The sequence below is a fragment of the Lipotes vexillifer genome, unplaced genomic scaffold, assembly GCF_000442215.2.
Source record: "Lipotes vexillifer unplaced genomic scaffold, Lipotes_vexillifer_v1.1 scaffold1297, whole genome shotgun sequence".
Taxonomy (NCBI): Eukaryota; Metazoa; Chordata; class Mammalia; order Artiodactyla; family Lipotidae; genus Lipotes; species Lipotes vexillifer.
In genome coordinates, this window is record NW_006779215.1 from 26,515 (window position 1) to 49,756 (window position 23,242).

Here is a 23,242-nt window from a genome sequence, read left to right on the forward strand (position 1 = left end):
AATAGTAAACAATTGAAATTCTCTCAGGCTTCTTCAACCCTATCACTGGACACATTTATACCGCTCAGAAATGTTATAAAAAGAAGAGATTAATAAAGCTTTTATAGATGAATTGATAAATCTCTAAATATTTAAGTCTTCATTTCCTCCTAGGTTTTCTCTACTTTGGGTTTCCAAAAGATTTAAATAAACCACAGGATAATTAAAAATTAGACATTATCTTTTCTTACCTTCACGTTTTTGATGGTAAACACCTTTTTATTTTCTCCATAGTTCTGCCCAATTTCCACCAGTACAGTACTTATGTGAATTTTGCTCTGGATGGTGGGATATATAAGATGTAAATGAATTGTTTGTATATGTTTTAGAATTCTTCAAAAGGGCCTGGCCATGGAAATGCATTGGATATTATTTAAATAACTAAAGTAACTTCCTCAGAATTATTATTCTCTTCTGGTTAGGATACTATCTGCTCTGGTTTGTTAAAATTTCCCTTTAGAGTGGTTTTAATTTTGTTTCTGGTAGGGTCCTAGGATTTATTGCCACACCCATCCTGCATCTGTTTTCCTTTGAATTAATCTTCCTTGCAGTTTCAGATTCATACAGGGCCTTACAGGTTAGTGACAACCTGGCCATCACAACTCTGGGAAGGACAGGCCTGCTTTTCAGAGGTGTTGATGTTTTCTGTATCTGAAGGTTTTCAAGAGATATCAATCTTCCTCACCGCCTCCCTTGGCCCTCTTAATGGACTAAGCAGTTCCTCATGAAATTTCTGTAGGATATCTGTACCAACTTCTCAATATTGTTCCATCCTGAGTCTAAATTCCTGGCCTCAAGGTAATGTTAGATTTCTAGCTCCAGCCCCTATTTACATAAGGCCTACACTAAGGAACGGAACCCACAGACATCAGTCCGCTCTTATTTCTCTCAGATTTAATTTCCCTGTTACTTTCTGAAACACGCAGGTGTTCCTTTCTTTCTTTTAATCTCAGCTATGTGCTTTTAACTTTTCCAAAATTGACCCAGAATTTACATGTGTCTCCAGTAAGAGTATATTAAATTGAGCTTAGTCTGCTATTCTACTGGCATATTTGAGATCCAGATGGTTTGCTACTTAACTGGATTCAATTACCTGTATATTTCAGGCATCTAAAACTCACCACGTTCCAAATTTCCCTCCTTATTGTTAGCAATTTTCTTGGGAATCTGGATGACATTAAATGGAATAAAGTTAGTGAGTGGCCCAGGAATGCCTGAAAGTTTGTTTGTCAGAGTGTCCAGGGAAAGTTAAGCAAGGAGGAAAAGCAAATGAAAAACAGAATCACCTTATTATGGCTGAGTTTACTCCCAAGATTCCATGCAGAGCTCTCTGTAGAGCTGGGTTGGGTTATAACTTATGCCAGAGCTCTAGGTGGGGCTGACACCATCTCATGCCAAGCTCTCAGTTCTGGGCTAACATCATCTCTGGTCCACTCTGTGGAGTGGAAACTTTGCAGGAATGGCCAATGTGTTCCACGGTGTAGGAAGAGGGAAATTGTGAATGTGACTGTCTAAATTGTGGAGGAACTAACCACTGTAAATGTGCCTTGAACTATGTTGTTTAATTTGACCAGTCAGATCAATGACTTTCCCCTTGAATGAAATGCTGCTACGTATATGAGCAGAAAAACAAAACTGGTATAAGGAATAGATAGCTAGTGGGAAGCAGTGGCCTAGCACAGGGAGATCTGCTCGGTGCTTTGTGACCACATAAAGGGGTGGGATAGGGAGGGTGGGAGGGCGGGAGATTCAAGAGGGAAGAGATATGGGGACATATGTATATGTATAACTGATTTACTTTGTTATAAAGCAGAAACTAACACACCATTGTAAAGCAATTATATTCCAATAAAGACGTTAAAAAAAACTGGTATAAGGATATGGAGAGACTGGGAGTCTTATTTTCCCACCAATTAACTTTTCCTCTGACCATGACCTTCCCTTTGAGTCTCCTAGACCTTGGGGATGATCGCAACCCCTTGGGTTGGGTGATGGCAACCCCATCTTCACTAGAACCTCTATAGTTAACTTTGATTTTTCCCACTCCGTCTATCCATCCCATGTATGCAGTCAGACATTTGATCTTGGACTTTTACTGACAAAATATGCTTGAATATAACCATTTCTTTTCACTCCCACTGCTACTGCTATTGTCACTGCCTTAACTAGGGCTTTATCTTTAAGTTCTTTATATAAATATAGAAATATCTATATATAAATATAATAAACAAATAAATAAACTATAATATTAATTCTGATGATTTTAAAGTCTTTTCTTGATAAAGACTTTTCCTGATAAAGATACATTTTGATTGATGCTGGCTATTTTATTTGGCATTTTTTGTTTTTCTCAGTGGAAACGTTGTTTTGCTTCAAATTATTTTATTCTACCTGGAAGTAGCAAATCTTCAAATTACAATTTTTTTAATGCTTTCAAATATCAATACTATAGGTGTCAAAATATCTAGAAAAATGACATTTAAAAATTAACTACTGCCAGATGTGTCTCTATAAAACTTTTTCCCCACTCTTTTAGCTATATATTCTTTAACTGCCTCCTCATACGACAGTTTATGTATTTTAGAAATAAAATTTTAAGAAATAAACTTCGTAGTTTATAGACATAGATTTCTTGTAACATAGTTGATTAGAATTTGCCTTTAGTTATTAATAGTTTAGAAAAGTTTATTTCAGCTTCACAATTTATTTTTGATAATGTCACATTAATTTTCATCGTTAGCTTTGAGAAAACCTCTATGAATTACTTCCTCATAAATATTTACTATTATAAGTGCATTACTGATTTCAGTACTGCTATAGGTTTGTGCATTACAGGAATTCTGATAAAATACTCATTCACACCATTCCATTACACACGTTGTTGATGGAGTATATTCTTTTATTTATTTGTTTATTTATTTATTTATTTATTTTTGGCAGTGTTGGGTCTTCATTGCTGTGCGCAGGCTTTCTCTAGTTGCAGCGAGTGGGGGCTACTCTTTGTTGCGGTGCGCAGGCTTCTCATTGCAGTGGCTTCTCTTGTTGCATAACACAGGCGCTAGGCATGCAGGCTTCAGTAGTTGTGGCTTGAAGGTTCAGTAGTTGTGGCTCACGGGTTCTAGAGCGCAGGTTCCGGAGTTGTGGCACACCAGCTTAGTTGCTCCACGGCATGTGGGATCTTCCCGGACCAGGGCTCGAACCCTTGTCCCCTGCATTGGCAGGTGGCTTCTTAACCGCTGCACCATTAGGGAAGCCCCTGGAGTATATTCTTGACAGAAGAAAATTTCCGGTTTCACTAAGCATTGATGAGAACTGAATCTTTGACTTATCTTTCACATGCCTGATGATTGAAATAATTTTCCACAGAATAGCTTCTGGTTTTATACTTTTCAGTTGTTTTTTTCTTCTTCAAACGCACATGCTTTGAGAGCTGTGGATTGCAAGACAAGTGCAAGACATGGCTATATTGTAAGGTGGTTTTTGTCCTTATGCTTCTGTGTCTTGTGCTAGTTAAGTCAGTAGAGTAGTCAGTATGAGTACTGGAAGTTATTCCTGTAATGGGATAGTATATAGTCCATTACATATGGAGGTGTCTGAAAATCACATAATAGCCTCACTTAAAACATCTCCTTAGGGCTTCCCTGGTGGCTCAGTGGTTGAGAGTCCACCTGCCGATGCAGGGGACACGGGTTCGTGCCCCGGTCCGGGAAGATCCCACACGCCGCGGAGGGGCTAGGGCTGTGAGCCATGGCCACTGAGCCTGTGCGTCCAGAGCCTGTGCTCCACAAGGGGAGAGGCCACAACAGTGAGAGGCCCGTGTACCACAGAAAAAAAAAATCTCCTTAGCCAGATTTCAAAAAAGCCTGTGGCCATTCCAATATGATCCAACATAGCGGAACATGATAGAAGAAAAATTGGCAAAGAAAGAGATGCTGGTCTTACCTGATGGAAGTTAAAATATCTCACTTTTGACAATTTTGCAAAAACCTATAATTTCATGAACTAATTTCTAGGGTTCTTCATAGGACCTAAAAAGGAACCCATAGAGTTGTGGAACAACAATAGAGGCTGCTGTGATGAGAAGCCCGGGCACCGCAACAAAGAGTAGCCCCCGCTCGCTGCAACTAGAGAAAGTCTGCACACAGCATTGAAGACCCAATGCAGCCAAAATAAAAATAAATAAATAAAAATAAATAAATTTACTTTTGTAAAAGTAATACTCAGGTTTGAGGCATGAGAAATATGATGAGGAGAAATTAGCTAATCCTTTCAGAACTTTTAAAATATCAAACTCAGTCTCTAAGATTTTAGCATTACATACAACATCGGTTACTTATTAGTGGATTGGGAAGGCCAATTTACAATTTTTTGATCTTACTGTATTGAAATTCACGGCCCTAATGTTTTCCACATTGACTATATGAATGATGAAGTAAAGTCAATCATGTATTTCCTTTCCAACTGGACAGAAAACAAAATTTTAAAAAGTGTTTGGACTACTGACTTTTGATTTCTTCTAAGGCAAATGTATAGGTAATTTTTATTCCCTGATTAGGAGAGAAACGGTGGAAGAGGGCAGGGTTAAGAATTAAGATTTCAAGAGCGTGAGAGGTAGATGGCCAACCAGAGTTCCTAAGGTTCGGTGCCTGTAACTGTTGCCACCGCTTAAGCCTGCCAAAGCAGTGGTATGGCTGCTGTCCTCGTATTTGCTACCTCTAGAAACATTCTTGCCAGTAGTGGCGGCAGCGGGACTCAATTATCCCCTTTTCTCACTCTCTCCAGAAGCTCCAGATGGCGTCTTCCGTGGGCAACGTGGCCGACAGCACAGAACCAATGAAACGTATGCTTTCCTGCCAAGGGTTAGCTGAGTTGGCACATCGAGAATATAAGGCAGGAGATTTTGAGGCAGCTGAGAGACACTGCATGCAGCTCTGGAGACAAGAGCCAGGCAATACTGGCGTACCTTTATTACTTTCATCTATACACTTCCCGTGTCGAAGGCTGGACAGATCTGCCCACTTCAGTACTCTGGCAATTAAACAGAACCCTCTTCTGGCAGAAGCCTATTTGAATTTGGGGAATGTGTACAAGGAAAGAGGGCAGTTACAGGAAGCATTTGAGCATTACCGGCCTGCATTGTGTCTCAAACCAGATTTCATCGATGGTTATATTAACCTGGCAGCCGCTTTGGTAGCAGCAGGCGACATGGAAGGGGCAGTACAAGCTTATGTCTCTGCTCTTCGGTACAATCCTGATTTGTACTGTGTTTGCAGTGACCTGGGGAACCTGCTCAAAGACCTGGGTCGCTTGAAAGGAGCCAAGGCATGTTACTTGAAAACAATGGAGACGCAACCGAACTTTGCAGTAGCTTGGAGTAATCTTGGCTGTGTTTTCAATGCACAAAGGGAGATTTGGCTTGCAGTTCATCACTTTGAAAAGGCTGTCACCCTTGACCCCAATTTTCTGGATGCTTATATATCAATTTAGGAAATGTCTTGAAAGAGGCACGGATTTTTGACAGAGCTGTGGCAGCTTACCTTTGTGCCCTAAGATTGAGTCCAAATCATGCAGTGGTACATGGCAACCTGGCTTGTGTATACTATGAGCAAGGCCTGATAGATCTGGCAGTAGACACCTACAGGCGAGCTATTGAATTGCAACCACATTTCCCTGATGCTTACTGCAACCTAGCCAACGCTCTCAAAGAGAAGGGCAGTGTTGCCGAAGCAGAAGATTGTTATAATACAGCTCTCCGGCTGTGTCCCACCCATGCAGACTCTCTGAATAACGTAGCCAATATCAAATGAGAACAGGAAAACATTGAAGAGGCAGTTCGCTTGTATCATAAAGCATTAGAAGTCTTCCCAGAGTTTGCTGTTGCCCATTCAAATTTAGCAAGTGTATTGCAGCAGCAGGGAAAACTGCAGGAAGCTCTGATGCATTATAAGGAGGCTATTCGAATCAGTCCTACCTTTGCTGATGCCTACTGTAATATGGGAAACACTCTAAAGGAGATGCAGGATGTTCAGGGAGCCTTGCAGTGTTATACTCGTGCCATTCAGATTAACCCTGCATTTGCGGATGCCCACAGCAGTCTGGCTTCCATTCACAAGGATTCGGGGAATATTCCAGAAGCAATTGCTTCTTATCGCACTGCTCTGAAGCTTGAACCTGATTTTCCTGACGCTTATTGTGATTTGGCTCATTGCCTGCAGATTGTCTGTGATTGGACAGACTATGATGAGCAAACGAAGAAGTTGGTCAGCATTGTGGCTGACCAGCTGGAGAATAGGTTGCCTTCTGTGCAGCCTCATCATAGTATGCTATATATCCTCTTTCTCATGGCTTCAGGAAGGCTATTGCTGAGCGGCATGGGAACCTCTGCTTGGATGAGATAAATGTCCTTCATAAAGCACCGTATGAACATCCAAAAGACTTGAAGCTCAGTGATGGTCGACTGCGTGTAGGATACGTGAGTTTTGACTTTGGGAATCATCCTACTTCTCATCTTATGCAGTCCATTCCAGGCATGCACAATCCTGATAAATTTGAGGTATTCTGTTATGCCCTGAGCCCGGATGATGGCACAAACTTCCGAGCGAAGTTGATGGCAGAAGCCAATCATTTCATTGATCTTTCTCAGATTCCATGCAATGGGAAAGCAGCTGATCGCATCCATCAAGATGGTATACACATCCTTGTAAATATGAATGGTTATACCAGGGGTGCTCGAAATGAACTCTTTGCTCTCAGGCCAGCTCCTATTCAGGCAATGTGGCTGGGGTACCCTGGGACTAGTGGCGTGCTTTTCATGGATTATATCATCACTGATCAGGAAACTTCACCTGCTGAAGTTGCTGAGCAGTATTCTGAGAAACTGGCTTTTATATGCCCCATACTTTCTTTATTGGTGATCATGCTAATATGTTCCCTCACCTGAAGAAGAAAGCAGTCATCGACTTTAAGTCCAATGGGCACATTTATGACGATTGTATTGTGCTGACTGGCATCGACCTCAAAGCATTTCTTGATAGTCTACCAGATGTGAAAATTGTCAAGATGAAATGTCCTGATGGAGGAGACAATGCAGACGGCAGTAATACAGCTCTTAATATGCCTGTCATTCCTATGAATACTATTGCAGAAGCAGTTACTGAAATGATTAACAGAGGACAAATTCAGATAACAATTAATGCAGTCAGTATTAGCAATGGACTGGCAACTACCCAGATCAACATTAAGGCTGCCACTGGAGAGGAGGTTCCCCGTACCATTATTGTAACCACACGTTCTCAGTACGGGTTACCGGAAGATGCCATTGTGTACTGTAACTTTAATCAGTTATATAGAATTGACCCATCTACTTTGCAGATGTGGGCAAATATTCTGAAGCGTGTTCCCAGTAGTGTACTGTGGCTGTTACGCTTTCCAGTGGTTAGGAGAACCTACTATCCAACAGTACGGACAAAGTATGGGCCTTCCCCAGAACCGTTACATTTTTTCACCTGTTGCTCCTAAAGAGGAACATGTTTGGAGAGGCCAGCTGGCTGATGTCTGCTTGGACACTCCACTCTGTAATGGACTCACCAGAGGGATGGATGTCCTCTGGGCAGGGACACCTATGGTGACTATGCCAGGAGAGACTCTTGCTTCTCGAGTTGCAGCTTCCCAGCTCACTTGTTTAGCTTATTGCTAAAAATAGACAAGAATATGAAAACATAGCTGTGAAACTGGGAACTGATCTAGAATACCTGAAGCAAATTCGTGGCAAAGTCTGGAAGCAGAGAACATCGAGCCCTCTGTTCAACACCAAACAATACACAATGGAACTAGAGCAGCTCTGTCTACAGATGTGGGAGCATTATGCAGCTGGCAACAAACCTGATCACATGATTAAGCCTGCTGAAGTCACTGAGTCGGCCTAAATAATGACTGTGTGCACAGGAGAATTACCCCTGTACCTGCGCGTCAACCTTCTGGGGGAAAGGGAACTACTTTTTCCTTATCTGTACAATATCATCTTGCAGATGGGTGAAAGACAATGATAAGAAATAGCACAGCCAGACTTGCTTCCTGCATGATCATGATAGGGAGAGACACAAGAGATGGGAAACTGCTGTTCCGCAAGGAGTCTCCATAGAATTTTGCAGCAGCCAGGTGTTGCATAAGTCTGGAAGGTCTGATCCCCCTTGGTCTCCCATGGGAGGGATGGTTAGTGTGGAAGGGAGATAGAGATTGCCCAGCCGTTTTGTGATTATCATGGATTGATTGAGTCTTCTGAATTAATATTTTTCTTTATATTTTGGGCATTGGAGCTTTTAAAAATGTTTGGTTTCAGGTATTTTTATTCATGTCAAGTGTATATGATTCTCTTGAGATAAGGTTTTAAGCTAAAATATTCCCTGTTTTAGTTTCTGAACTCTACAGATAAATGGGAACTTTGCTGGTGTAGTCTTTTATAGTTTTTATAAGCCACTTGCGCCTATATCAGTCATTTTAGTGTCTGACATAATGTTTGGAACTATCAGTGCTTTGTTGGTTTATAGATGATGGCTTAAATTCTTTTTCTGGTCCGTTTCCTTCTTCTCTTCCCCCCACTTTAAAAATTCTCCTGCAACTTGGCTAACAAAAAACCAAGTCTGATTCAAAACCTCCCAGAGCGTTTCTCTTAAACACATCATCTGGTGCCAAATGAAGATTCTTAGGAGTGATTATTAATTATGAAGGGCACAGTTGTGGTACTGTCACTGATGATAATAATAATGGATTTTTGGCCCAGAGTTTTGACCTATTTCACCAGTGTTTTACCATTGACTGCCCCTCTATGCTGCTTCCAAAAGTGATAGTGTGTGATAAGATTTTTACTTTCATTTCTAAAGTTTGTTTTGTTTTAAATTAAGTCCTGGTCTTCCTTTTCCTTTCAGCAGAAATGAAATCCCAGGTAAGTTTAAGTATTCAAATATTTGATCAGTAAGTCACAGTTATCTCCAGTACATTAAATAACTTTCATCAAAAAACAGTTATAGGTAAAAAGCTCTGAAGGACCGGCTATGTATATGATAATTATGTTTCAGACCTTCTAGGGTATTATATATAATAACTTGTCTTCTGGACGTGGTCTTGAAGTCTTTATGAATTCAGCCTCAGTAGTAGCGAACTGCAGTGCTACTTGGTTGGAGTACAAATGAGACTTTAGCCCTCCTGGAGGTTGAGATTTTGGTATTGAAAACCATAGGAATGAAATTATTGTATTTCAACAAAGGATCGAGGGCTTGAGGCTCAAACAAGGCAACATATGTGTGGGAAGCAGTCAGCTGAGAGCAGGCTATGGACATGCCAGGCATGCCGCCGCTGCTCGAAGGGACTGTCCCTACTTGTTCCCCTCCTTGTTCCATTCCATGGGAGATAGATCACCAGGGCCCAGAAATCAGAAAGAATGTAAAACGAGACAAGCAAAGCTGTCTCCCCCCTGCACATGCACGTTATTTTTGATGATTCTGGGTTTATGGTTTTTCTCCCAGGGAAGTTAACCTTGGGCCGAGACAGTCCGTAGATAATGTAAACCACCATCTGGCAACCTTCCTTTTTCTAGTCTATATCATCTGCAACTGTAGCATAATAAAATTTGCCTTGCAACCATCAGTTGTCTTTGTCCTTCTGACCCCATTCTTCGGTGCTACTTCAGTTCCTTACCCCTTCCCTTCTGACCCTGGGCGGTGAAATCCTCTTTCTCCGGCTGGTCCACGGCAAGTGGCACTCGAACAGGGACCTGAAGCGTGAAGGCAATTAAAAGAAAAAGAAAGTGCAGGTAAGAGAACGCTTATGCAAAATATGTGTGGCCACCAGTAAAAGTGAAACTAATAGAGGCATAAGGCAATAGTCAGAATTAAAATAAGATGGGGCAAAAGGGCTCAAAGAAGTGTGAATTATTTGCTCAGATTTTACTTTTAATGCTTAAATCTCAGGGTAATAAATTTTCTACCTCACAGTTGACTGAAGTTTTACAGCATATCCATGATGTATCTCCCGGGTTTCCTGATGGCAGCTCTGTTGACATAGAAATCTGGCAGAAAGTTGGAGAAGATTTAAGAAATTATTATGAGTCTCAAGTGCCTACTCATACTCCTGTTTTTACATACAGTTTGTGGACTCTGATAAAAATATGTTTAGATTCTTCTCATGACAGTGTTGATTTGAATGTAAAGTCAGTAAAACATAAGCCTCTGACAGAAGAAAAGACTGTATTATCAGCTACTGTGTCGCCACTTCCTAAACAGAAAGAGCTAATTAATTTAAATATTTTAGATGAAGAGGAACATTTTGACTTAACAGATGAGGCTTTTAAACATAAAAGAGAGAAATATCCTGAGGATGATTTTCTAATGGCTATGATAGATAGGTCAGTGAAAAAGCTGCAGACTAATAAGGACTATCTTCCTCAAAAATCTACATCTGTAAAAATGCTCAGTCCCTTGCAGCGCTCTGTACAAGGAGCAATAAAACGAGGAGAAGATCCTATTTTCTGTTGTCCCGTCATAGAAAGACCTGATCCTAATAATGCTCAACAAGCTATTAGGGAGCATCAGCCTCTCCCTTTGAAAGATTTAAAATCTGCCTGTGCTCAATATGGACCCACTGCTCCTTTTACTACTGCTGTGGTTGACAGGAGAAGTTATTGCAGGAGAAGCTCTTCTCCTCGCTGATTGGAAGTCTATTGTACAAGCTTGTTTAAATGGTGGAGATTATTTAATATGGAAGTTTGATTTTTATGAATGGGCTGCTGAACAAGCAGAAAAGAATGCTGCCTATAATATTCCAGTTGATTATACTATGCTGATTGGGGAAGGACAATATATTTCTTTACAATATCAATTAACTTATCCCTTTGTTGCTTATCCTCAAATAAATCATTTGGCCTTACAAGCCTGGAGGAAATTACCTTCTACACACAAAACTGAGGATCTTTCAAAAATTAGACAGGGACCTGATGAACCATATGCTGATTTTGTAGATAGATTGTCACAGGCGGTGGGGAGACTCATTGTGGATGGACTCACTGGTACAATTGTAGTTAAGCACCTTGCTTTTGAGAATGCTAATAATGCATGTCAGGCTGCGATTCGACCTTGGAGAAAAGGGGGAACATTGGAGGATTATATTCGCCTTTGTGCAGACATTGGGCCTGCTTATATACAGGCCACCGCTATGGCTGCAGCATTAACTAAAGTAGGGTTTAAAAACAATCAAAAGAAAACAAAGACTTGTTTTAAATGCGGAAAGGCAGGTCATTTTGCTAGAGAATGTAGATCTTTTAATTTTAACCCTAGTTTTTCCTTCCCTACTCAAAAACCTCCAGATGGTCAGAAAATCCCTGGTTTATGCCCTAAATGCAATAGGGGAAAACACTGGGCACAAGATTGTTGCTCATTGGCCCACAAGGATGGGACACTGCTGTCGGGAAACTCCTCCCGGGGCCTTCCCCGGCCCCAACAAATAATAAGGGCAATGTCTGTGTATCCTCCTCAAGTTATCAATCAGACATTAACCAAAAACAAAAACATACACTATCCTCGCTCTCCAGAACAACACCAGCAAGCGCAGGACTGGAACTCAGTACCTCTGCCAGATATGTATTAACTCCTGAAATGGGTCCTCAGGCCCTCTCTATGGGCATCTATGGACCTTTACCCAAGCGTTTGATGGGACTATTATTGGGAAGAAGTAGTGTCACCATGAAAGGTTTAACTATTATGCCAGGAGTCATAGATTCTGACTATGAAGGAGAAATAAAAGTCATGGCACAAACTATTAAAAACATAATAACTATTTCTCCTGGTGATAAAATTGCACAATTGCTACTTTTGCCCTTTGTACCTCATGGACAAATTTTACAACATCAAAAGAGAGGAACAAAGGCTTTTGGATCATCTACTGCTGCCTACTGGATTCAGAAGATAGCGAAAGAACGTCCAGAAATGAAATGAACCATTAATGGAAAGGTTTTTTCAGGTTTTTTTAGAAACTGGAGCTGATGTCTCTGTTATGACGCAGGTACACTGGCCTAAACATTGGCCCATTAGTCCTACTATTACAGAACTTCAAGGAATAGGACAAAGTTCTTCTCCTATGCTAAGTAGTCAGTTATTATTATGGCAAGATAGTGAGGGCCATTGAGGATACTTCCAGCCTTATGTTTTGCCTGGGCTCCCTTTAAACCTCTGGGGCCGAGATATATTAAAAGAAATGGGAGTATTGCTTTATAGTCCAAATTCCCAAGTCTCTAATATGTTGTTGGATCAAGGATTTCTTCCCACAAATGGGCTGGCAACAAATCAACAAGGAACTGTCTATCCTATTGATGTGAAAATAAAAAATGATAGGCAAGGTTTGGGTTTTTCTTAGGGGCCTTGGATTCTCCTCCACTCACTGCTGATCCAATTACTTGGCTGACTGATGACCCTGTATGCGTGGACCAATGGCCCCTCACAAAGGAGAAATTAGAAGCTGCAGAACAATTAGTACTGGAACAATTAGGGCATTTAGAAATTTCCAGTAGTCCTTGGAATACTCCTATTTTGATTATCAAGAAAAAATCTGGAAAATATAGGTTGTCACAGGATCTAAGAGCTGTTAATAAAACTATGCTAACAATGGGAGCTCTTCAACCAGGCCTACCCTCTCCAACAGCCATACCACACAATTATCATCTTTTAGTTATAGATTTAAAAGATTGTTTTTTCACTATTCCTTTGTTTCCTGAAGATAGAAAATATTTTGCTTTTAGCTTGCCTTCCTTAAATTTTAAGGAACCCATGAGGAGATTTCAATGGAAAGTATTGCCTCAGGGCATGGCAAATAGTCCTACATTATGCCAAAAATATGTGGCTCAGGCCTTGACTCCTGTGAGAAAAAGCTTTCCATCGTTATATCTCATACATTATACGGATGATATACTTTTAGCCAGTGATAATATTTCTTTATTAGAGACTGCTTTTCAATTTTTACAACAGTCCTTACAATCATTTGGCTTGGTCATTGCCTCAAAAAAAATTCAAAAACAATCTCCATTTTTATATTTGGGGAAATATATTGATAACACTACTATTAGGCCTCAAAAACTGCAAATTCGAGTTGATAATTTTAAAACATTAAATGATTTTCAAAATTTACTTGGAGATATTAATTGGCTAAGGCCTTCCTTAAAACTTACTACTGCTCAATTACAGCCTTTGCTTGATATTTTTAAAGGTGACTCAGATCCTTCTTCTTCACGCTCTATGACTCCAGAAGGATTTCAAGCTTTATAAATAGTCAATAGATCTATCAGTTCTACGCAATTAACTAGAATTCATACTCACCTTCCAATTTTCTTAATAATTTGTCCAACTCCTCATGTGCCTACTGCCATCTTATGGCAAACTCTTGGAATTATTGAATAGATTCATATGAAAACTACACCCTCTAAATTTATTAACCCTTATTATGAACTTATAGTAATGTAATAATGCAAGGTAGAACTAGATGCTTACAACTTATAAGTATAGAACCTTCTCAAATTATTATCCCTTATTCAGTTAGTTAACAAAATTGGCTTTTTCAACATAGTAATGAATGGGGTCTTGCTCTTGCAGGATTTTCAGGTACCTTGGAATGCCATTACCCTGCTGATAAATTGATCCAATTCAGCGAACTTAACTCATATCTTTCCTTCTATAATTAGGCAACAGCCTATTCCTCATGTACCTTTGGTTTTTACAGACGGTTCTTCTCCAGGAGTGGCTACTGTAATCTTTGACGACGGAACAAAACTCATTAAAGAAACTTCCTTGACTTCAGCTCAACGTGTTGAACTGCTTACTGTCATTATGGCTTTTAAACATTTGCCTTCTATATCTTTTAATTTGTTTTCTGATAGTAAATATCTTATTAGCTTATTATTTCTTTTGGAGACTGCGACCATGGGACATACTAATGACCCTGAATTATCATCCTCTTTTCGTTTGCTTTCAACAGCTTATTCATTCCCATGATGGTCCTGTTGCAGCTCTGCATATCCGTGCTCATTCTAACTTGCCTGGTCCATTGACTAAACTTAATGTGACTGCAGATGTTTTAACTCGATCTAAACGTGATCTTTATCCTGTACATTTTCCTCCCAAGAACAGAGTTGAAGTTACTCCTCCTCTTCAATCTCTTTTCCCTAAAGGAGGACATGTCCCGATTTACCGTACTCCTCCTTTCCGTTCGTCATGCTGTCAAGAATGGCTAATGTACTGCATTCATTATCTTCATACTGTTGATACTCATGGTCCATGTCCTGAACACCCTCATATTATGGTAAGTTATGATCAAACTGCTTCACAAGCAGCACAGCAGTTGCACGCTTTACACCATCAGTCGGCGGCTACATTACACACACAACTTTCCCTTACTCGTGAAGCCGCCCGACAAATTGTTAAGCAATGCCCACAATGCTAACCTCACCTTCCTGTTCCACATTATGCTGTTAATCCTCGTGGATTATTACCTAGTCATTTATGGCAAATGGATGTTACTCATATCCCGTCTTTTGGGAAATTACAGTTTGTTCATGTCACTATCCATACTTATTCTGGTTTCCTCTGTGCTACAGCACAGACTGGAGAAGCTACGAAACATGTTATCACTAATTTATTACACTGTTTTGCTTTCATGAACCTTCCCAAAATTATTAAAACAGATAATGGGCCCGCTTACACTAGTGCTGCATTTGCAACACTTTGTAATTCATTACAAATTACCCATATTACAGGCATTCCATATAACCCTCAAGGAAAAGGTATTATAGAACGTGCAAATAGATCTTTAAAGCTAACTATTGAAAAAATAAAAAGGGGGGAATTGTATAGAACAACACCACATAACCTTATAAATCATGCTCTGTTTTTTAAGTTTTCTCACTGTTGACAAATTTGGCTGCTCTTCAGGGGAAAAGTTGGTGGCTGAGCCAAGATTGGCCTCTCAATCTCCGGAGGTCCTCTGGAAAGATCCGTTAACCAGCACTTGGCGTGGTCCTGATCCTGTGTTGACTTGGGGATGTGGTCACTTGTGCATCTTTCCCAGATCAGCGCCTGGACCTTGCTGGCTTCCTGAGCGCTTAGTCAAGCAAATAGATGGTTCGCCACAGCTCACAACTAGTTCAGAAGATGAAGAAGCTCTGCATCTCTCCCGAAAATTTGACAGTGTTGATTCAGAAAAAGAAGAAGAGGAGACCACTTGCCAGGATGACTCAAAGGAGTGATGTTCCAACTTGGGGACAAATTAAACAATTGGTTTCACGAGCTCAAGAGTTAGTGAAACAACAGAATAATCCTGTTACACCTGTAACTTTATTTTTGGCTATGTTGGCAACGATTTCATGTGTTCCCTCTGTTAATGCAGCAACTTACTGGGCCTATGTACTGGATCCTCCACTGTTACAACCCATATCTTGGTCTGAAGCAGAGTTTCCTGTATGTCACAATGATAACTGTTTATGGGCCTCTTATTGGGAATATAAAACAAATCAATATGTCTGTAAATTATACTCACTGGTTTAGTACCTATCCTGTCTATCTTAGCCCACTGAATCTGGAAACTGGATGTGTAAAGGCTATTAGTTATGAGCATACAGATGTTTATGAGGGAACAGATCGATCAATTAGTGTGTCAGGCTCTCCAGGCGTCCTTCGTTTTACAGGAACCAACATTACTCTTACATGCCCGGCTACCAGCCGACGAGAGGATCTTAAGGATACCATCATTTGGTATAAAAATGGGCAACCTATTAATATTAGAGGTCGAATCCCATACGCCTCACCATGTAGGGATTCCACTATTACTATAGCCAAGGTTACAGGTGAAGAATCAGGAAATTATTTCTGTATGAAGTGTTTACTTGGAGGACAAGGGATACTTATAGCTGGACATAAGGTTACTATTCTTAACAGAAAATCAAAAAATCAATTTCCTCCTTTTGTGACCGTTAACTTTCCTGGATCCACTTTTGAACATTGCAATGCATCTTGGAATAATAACCAAATATGGTGTACTATAGATTATACCGAGGGGTCAATTCTTATCTCTTCTATTCCCATCATAGATAGGTTTATCACATTTCAAAAGAACTGGGATATATGGAAACTAGCTCTAACTTATTCCAATACACCTGTTATAACTTGTGCTGCTCCTCCATATACACGTTTGTTTGGTTCTATTAGCATTGGTAATTCTTCCAAAGGAGGATATAATATTAGCTGTGTTAATTGTATTTTTAGCAGTTGTATGTTCCCTTCTGCAGGAACGCAATCTGTGCTTATGCTAAAGCAACCCATATATGTTATGGTGCCTGTACAGCTGAGAGAAGCTTGGTATGAAGATACTGGAGTACAGGCATGGGTGGAACTCTCTAAAGCCTTGCAGAGGAGATGCTTTCTTGGGTGGCTAATCGTAAGTTTACTTGCCTTGGCTGCTCTGTCTGCTACCGCGGCTACTGCCGGTCTTGCTCTTTCACAGAGTATTAATCATGCTCACTTTGCTAATCAGTTATCTCAAAATACCAGTCTTGCTTTATCTTTACAAAGCCACATAGATTTACAGATTAGTAACAAGTTAGATGAATTTAAAAACGCAGTTTTGGGGATTGGAGATGCGTTTAGCTTGTCATGCAATGTATACATGGATTTGTGTTACTCCTTAAAAGTACAATGACTGTATTTGGGAGTGGGAAAAAGTAAAAATGCCTCTGCTGAGTGTTTGGTCAGATAATAATATTAGTCTTGATCTTAAGAAATTAAATGCTGAAGTTCAGGATATACAAAATGCCCATCTTGATTTTATTTCGCCAGAAGATGTAATTCAAACTTTACTGGATCATTTAAAGTTGTTAAACCCTCAGTCTTGGATTACTGGAAGGTTGTCAGGATTTATTACCCTGGCTATAATTTGCCTATTATTGATAATAATCTTCTCATGTCTGTTTTGTATCCTCATGTAACAGTATACTACTCTCGGCACTACACTACATGGAATTATTTTGCAGCAAAAGTTAAAAAATAAAAAAGGGGGGGCTTCCCTGGTGGCGCAGTGCTTGAGAGTCCGCCTGCCGATGCAGGAGACGCGGGTTCGTGCCCCGTTTCGGGAAGATCCCACATGCCGCGGAGCGGCTGGGCCCGTGAGCCATGGCCGCTGAGCCTGCGCGTCCGGAGCCTTGTGCTCCGCAAATGGGAGAGGACACAACAGTGAGAGGCCCGCATAACGCAAGAAAAAAAAAAAAAAAAAAAAAAGGGGGACCTGTGGGAAGCAGTCAGCCTTGAGAGCAGGCTACAGACATGCCAGGCATGCCGCCACTGCTCGAAGGGACTGTCCCTACTTGTTCCCCTCCTTGTTCCATTCCATGGGAGATAGATCACCAGGGCCCAGAAATCAGAAAGAATGTAAAATGAGACAAGCAAAGCTGTCTCCCCCCTGCACATGCACGTTATTTTTGATGATTCTGGGTTTATGGGTTTTCTCCCAGGGAAGTTAACCTTGGGCCGAGACAGTCTGTAGATAATGTAAACCACCATCTGGCAACCTTCCTTTTTCTAGTCTATATCATCTGCCACTGTAGCAAAATAAAATTTGCCTTGTAACCATCAGTTGTCTTTGTCCTTCTGTCCCCATTCGTGGGTGCTACTTCAGTTCCTCACCCCTTCCCTTCTGACCCTGGGCGGTGAAATCCTCTTTCTCCGGCTGGTCCGCGGCACACATGAATATGTTTTTGTCTTGCTGTACTGCACATATGCTGTCTAGTAACAGTTATTTTGTCTGCTAGTAGTCTTCTAGATTATGTCTTTCCAAAGCGCGGAGGCAGTGCACCTATTCTGTAGTTGCAGCTGATGCCTGAATGTATCCTAGCTGACAAATTATTGATTAATAAGAACTTAAATTTCTGAAAGATTTGTACTGTTAACCAAAATCTGAGCAAGGAGTCTCAAATGTAATTCTTAGCCAGATTACATGTTAATGAACCATTTAACAGTGTAAATCAAGGAACATCAGTGTAAGGATTTCTTTTAATTTATTTTTTACCTGCTTGAAATATCAGTTAAAGTTTGCCAGCTTGGTTGCAGATGGACGGACGTTTGAAGTTCACCAAACTACTTAATATGGAATAGGAAAATAGACTTCCAGCGCCCTCCAGGCTGTGACCTTGCAGCCATTTTACATAGCACATCATCCTCCTATAGGGATGAACCTTTCCCTGGCCCGAAAAGCAGCAGCTCTGTTGAAGCTTTGCTTATTGTAACAGGCTTTTGTTTCCAGCTTACATGTCTGTGGAAGACTTAATTCTGAATAGAGATATAGATATTACTGGAAACTAATTGTTTTTTCTATTATACTCGGCTTTATCAAAAAAGTAAAACATTTAAATTGTGCTACAGAAATTCAAAGGTTGTCTTGCAATCTTTAAACAATAAATGAATGAATTGCCCTTAAAAAAAAGAATTAAGCAGTTAAGCTGTTGGTCCCGCATCAGACAAATTATCCTTATACCTCCTGTCAATATTGTTAAGAGAGACTGTTCTTTTATTAATCCTTATGATCCCGTGATTCTTTCTTTCATGTTTCAGGGCACAGCAGGTGAGAGAGTGGATTTGTTAAGCTGGGTGGGTTTATCCTTCTTTTATGCGTTCATTCAATTTTATGTACATTTACTTATTGTACACACAGGGCAATAGAAGCTGCTAAAGCAATCGTTGCTATTCTGCAAAACAACAAGGCACAGAAGCAGATGTCTTATTTCCGAGATTTCTCCCCCCAGGATTATTATGATTAAAGATCCTTTCCCCCCACTCCCTGGAGAGGACAAGGGGCTGCTCGCTGGAGGTTTTTTAATGACTTGGGGAAAGGCTCAAGTATCCCCCCATTATGGTAATCCACCCCAGGGGCAAACTACACAAGAATATTATGAATTTATTTTATTTTTCTATCCTTGCAAAGGTAATACTCAGCTCATTAGAATATGAAAACTATAACTGTCAAATTTCAGAATTACATGGATGAAGAAAATCACCAAAGTGGCATCATATCATGTGTGTTATAGTTGTATTTGCTATATTGACTATATTAACTATGTTGTGTTAACAATATTTTGTATAACTATATATAGTGAAAAGGCAAAATGCTGTAACTTATTTCAGAGAAAATAATTATGTTGGCAAACCCCAAATTGTATATTGTAGACGGGTCCTAGAAAAAGAAGGTTTAACTAATAGTGGACAATAGGTTAGCTCCTGTTTTCAGCCACGTACTATTTCAAGAATTAAACGTCATGAATAATACAGGATATAAGAGGAATAGTCTAAAGACGGAAAAGCACGTTTTGATTAGGAAAGAGAACTTAAGGCTTAATTCATTTTTTTTTATGGAAAACTGCCTTATTACTATGAGATAAGAAAATTGTTTCCTTCTTTTCTTCCTTGCTTTCTTCTTTTTTTTAACTTTTTTTATTTTGGATATTTGACCTCTAAGCTGAGATGACTGGAAATGCTTCCTCTGGGCATCAACCTTTTTGAAAGACTTTTTCCCCCTCCCTAAGGGCTATTTGTCTCTTGGAGGCATTGTCTACGTTACTCACCAAGAGGCAAGCATTTGTCCTTGCACTAAATGCTGACATCTCCTGATAAGAGGGAAGCTGCAAAGTAGAAGAATTGAAGGTCAATATGTTGATATTGGTCTCAAGCGCATTGATGTACATTTGTGTACTGGGGAAGGGGAGTGAAGCTTAAGAGTGGGCCAGTGGGGAGGGGTAAATATTTTGTGATGCTGTCTACCTATGGGTTTATAAAGTTTACAGCTGCATTAGGAGGACAAGCATTACCATTAGCATGAAAAGTAGGGTAGACCTCAGTTGCAAAAGCTTCTAGCCATACGCATAGGGCAATACGTAAATGATACACCTTATTGCATTCACCTATTCACCCTCCCCTGTTCACGCTAATTGGAAATTTCAATCCATTTCAGAGAAGTAACACAACTATCAATCATTTTCCCTGGCACGAATCTTCCAGGAGGAAGAAAATGGAATACACCTAGCAACAGAGCTCACGCACTAGCCCATGTGTCTTAGATTTAATATCTGATCACTAGCTGGATTGAAGCCAAGAGGTGGTTCACAAAGTTGCTGCACATTACAATCACCTGGGGAACTCTGAGACCTCCCCGTGCCCAGGCTCCTCCCTAGACCTACTGAATCAAAATCTCTGGGGCTGGGACCCAGACACCAATGTTTTTCTTAAAAGCTCTTTAGGTAATTCAAACAAGCAGCAAAGCTTGAGAACCAGCCCAATAATGGGAAAAAACTTATTTCACACAGGTAAATTGGGGCAATTCATATGTTAAAAGAACATGAATATATATATATATATATATATATATATATATATACACACACACACACATATATATTTTTCTTTTTTTCTCTTTATTCTGTTTGTGTTTCAAATAGGCTTTTTGTTTTTCTTCTGCAAAAAGCGTTATTGTTTCCATTTGGTCCAAGGCTTGGGAGAGGGCTCCAGGGCAGTTACAAAACTGCCTAGTGGCTGCAGAGCGGGGCTTCAGGCAGAAGCTCTGACGCCAGAGGGGCTCCTCAGAGGCCGCTGGACTTCAGAGACTCCTGTTTGGGCTCGAGGGTGAGCCTTTCAAAGAGATACTCGCCCAGCACAGCCTGTGGACTAGCCAGCCTGCGGAGGTTGGTCAGGTGGTCGCCCATCTTCTTGATGAGGTTCACCTGCTCCTCCAGGAAGTGGCTCTCCAGGAAGTCACAGAGGTGGGAGTCTGCGTGGGCAGAACCCAGGGCGCACAGATCCGATAGTGCCTTGTTCAGGTTCTCCTCCCTAAGAATGGCGGCTTCCACAGCGTCCTGGGTTTTACCCCACTCATCTTGAGAAGGCTTCCGCGCATCCTGGAAGAGGTCACAGCCACAGCACTGGTTTTGCATTTTCAAGAGACGCTGAGCGCCCTCACACTTCTCCTCAGCCAGTTGGCGAAAAATGTGGCCCACACTGTCCAGAGTCCCATTGTTGCTGTCGAAATAGAAGCTCAGAGAGAGGTAAGTGTCCCCAGATGCATGTTGAACAGGCAGTGGACGGTGGCCTCCACCTTGATGGAATAATTCTGACGAACCTGGGAACTCGTGGTTGATCAGTGATAGGGAACTAAGCTCAAAAAACGGTGTTGGCCTGTCCTGGAGGCTGAGGATAGCTGAGTGGCTGATTCCAAAGGTTGTGACGGGAAGAAAGGTTGGAGGGTGGTCGGGGGCTGGAGCAAGGAGCGTCCCTGGGTCTGTCCATTCCAAACACTGTTGAAGCAAAAGACAGAACTGCAGGACTGCTGAGCACACTGCCTCAAATAGGCTTTGATATAAATGAACAAGAAGTGCAAGCAAGGACAAAACTTACACTTCCCCCCACCAAAATAGCTGGCGATACTAGAATCTAGACCTGGGAAGGGATTCTTCCATTACTTTCTTAACATTCCAAGCCACTAGAGCAGCGGTTCTCAAACTGTGGTCTCCTTGTAACCAAGCAGTACCCTATGGGGCCTTCCTATGACAGACCCATCCCCCACATCCTCTGCTGTAGTTCCTCTCTGAAGTACTCAGATAATAGTATCTCAGGCATATTTCTTGAGTTTTAATATGCTAAAAAACCACCACCCAGTGGAAGAAATTAACTCCTTGATGATCATGAGCACGTAGCCCCCAGACCTTCTGGCACCTAAGGATGGATAATGTTACCTGCCCTGTGGCTTCAACATCAACCAATAAGAGGATTGTGCACAAGCTTATCACATTCCCTGGGACATCCCTCCCTCACCTGGTCTTTAAAAATGCTTTGCTGAAATCCTTTGGAGATTTCAGAGTGTTTTGGAACATGGGCCACCCCTCTCCTTGCTCGATCCTGCAGTAAACCTTTCTCTGCTCCAGACTCCAACCTTTAGGTTTGTTTGGCCTCACTGTGCTTCAGACACACGAACCTGCATTCGGTAACAACCTGACCAGCTTTACCAGCGTCCCCTGAGGATGTGTCAGATATTCAAGTTTTAGGGCCCTGTCCCAGCCCTATGGAATCAGCAACTCTGGTGGGGCTCAGTGATCTCTGTTATAACAGGCCCTCCAGATGATTTTTATTCACCTTAGAGTTTGAAAATATCTGCGTTGTCAGCTGGCCAAAGCACATCGAGCACTTCTTATTTTTTCCCCAGCAACGTAAGTCATCCTAAAGAGGGGTCAGGGTGCTAGCTCTTAAATATATTCTAGTCATCCCTTTGTACATTAAATTCTCTTTCTTGGAGACTGCTCCTGACAAGTTGTTCACCGTTCTCTCAGCTGGCCTCCTGAAGTTCTGCCCTGCCTTCCCCACCAGGTACAGTTCAGGAGTTGCCTACCTCAGGGTGATACGTTCTCTTCTAGTTGCTTTATTCCTTTCCCTTTTATATTTAGAGAGTATAGTTTGAATACATAAACTTGTCTGTGACCACAGCTTTATTTGCAACCCACAGGTTTTGTTATGGCATATTTTCATTATCATTCCATTAATAAAATTCTAATTCCCATTGCGACTTTATCTTTGACCTACATAATGATCGGAAGTATGTTTTTAATATCCAACTATTTAGTAAAATATTGGTTATGTAGTTTTAAATTTCTTGCTTATTCGGAGTCTTGTTTTATAACCAGAATATAGTCAATTTTATAAATGTGCCATGTGAACCTAAAAATTTCTGTGTAATATATATATTCCATCATTGTTGGTGTAGGGTTTTATGTAAATTTAGGCCAAAGTTTTGTTTTTTTTTTTTAGCGGTACACGGGCCTCTCACTATTGTGGCCTCTCCCATTGCGGAGCACAGGCTCCGGACACGCAGGCTCAGCGGCCATGGCTCACGGGCCCAGCCGCTCCGCGGCATGTGGGATCTTCCTGGACTGGGGCACGAACCCGTGCCCCCTGCATCGGCAGGCGGACTCTCAACCACTGCGCCACCAGGGAAGCCCTAGGCCAAAGTTTTTAATGATGGTATTCAGGTCTTCTATAATATGCTGATTTATTGTTGTGGTTCTATGTTACTGATCTAGGTAATTTAGATTTTTCTATTTCTACTTAGATTTTTGGAATTTCCCTTCATATCTTGCATTGAAGTT

The 23,242-nt window shown here is 40.9% G+C and overlaps 2 pseudogenes; one reads left to right on the plus strand and one right to left on the minus strand.

Moving 5' to 3' along the window:
- The first annotated feature begins 4,830 nt into the window (after nt 1–4,830).
- Nucleotides 4,831–7,964, plus strand: LOC103078546 (UDP-N-acetylglucosamine--peptide N-acetylglucosaminyltransferase 110 kDa subunit pseudogene; annotated as a pseudogene).
- Nucleotides 7,965–20,689: 12,725 nt separating this feature from the next.
- On the minus strand, nt 20,690–21,232 carry LOC103078831 (ferritin light chain pseudogene; annotated as a pseudogene).
- Nucleotides 21,233–23,242: the final 2,010 nt, after the last annotated feature.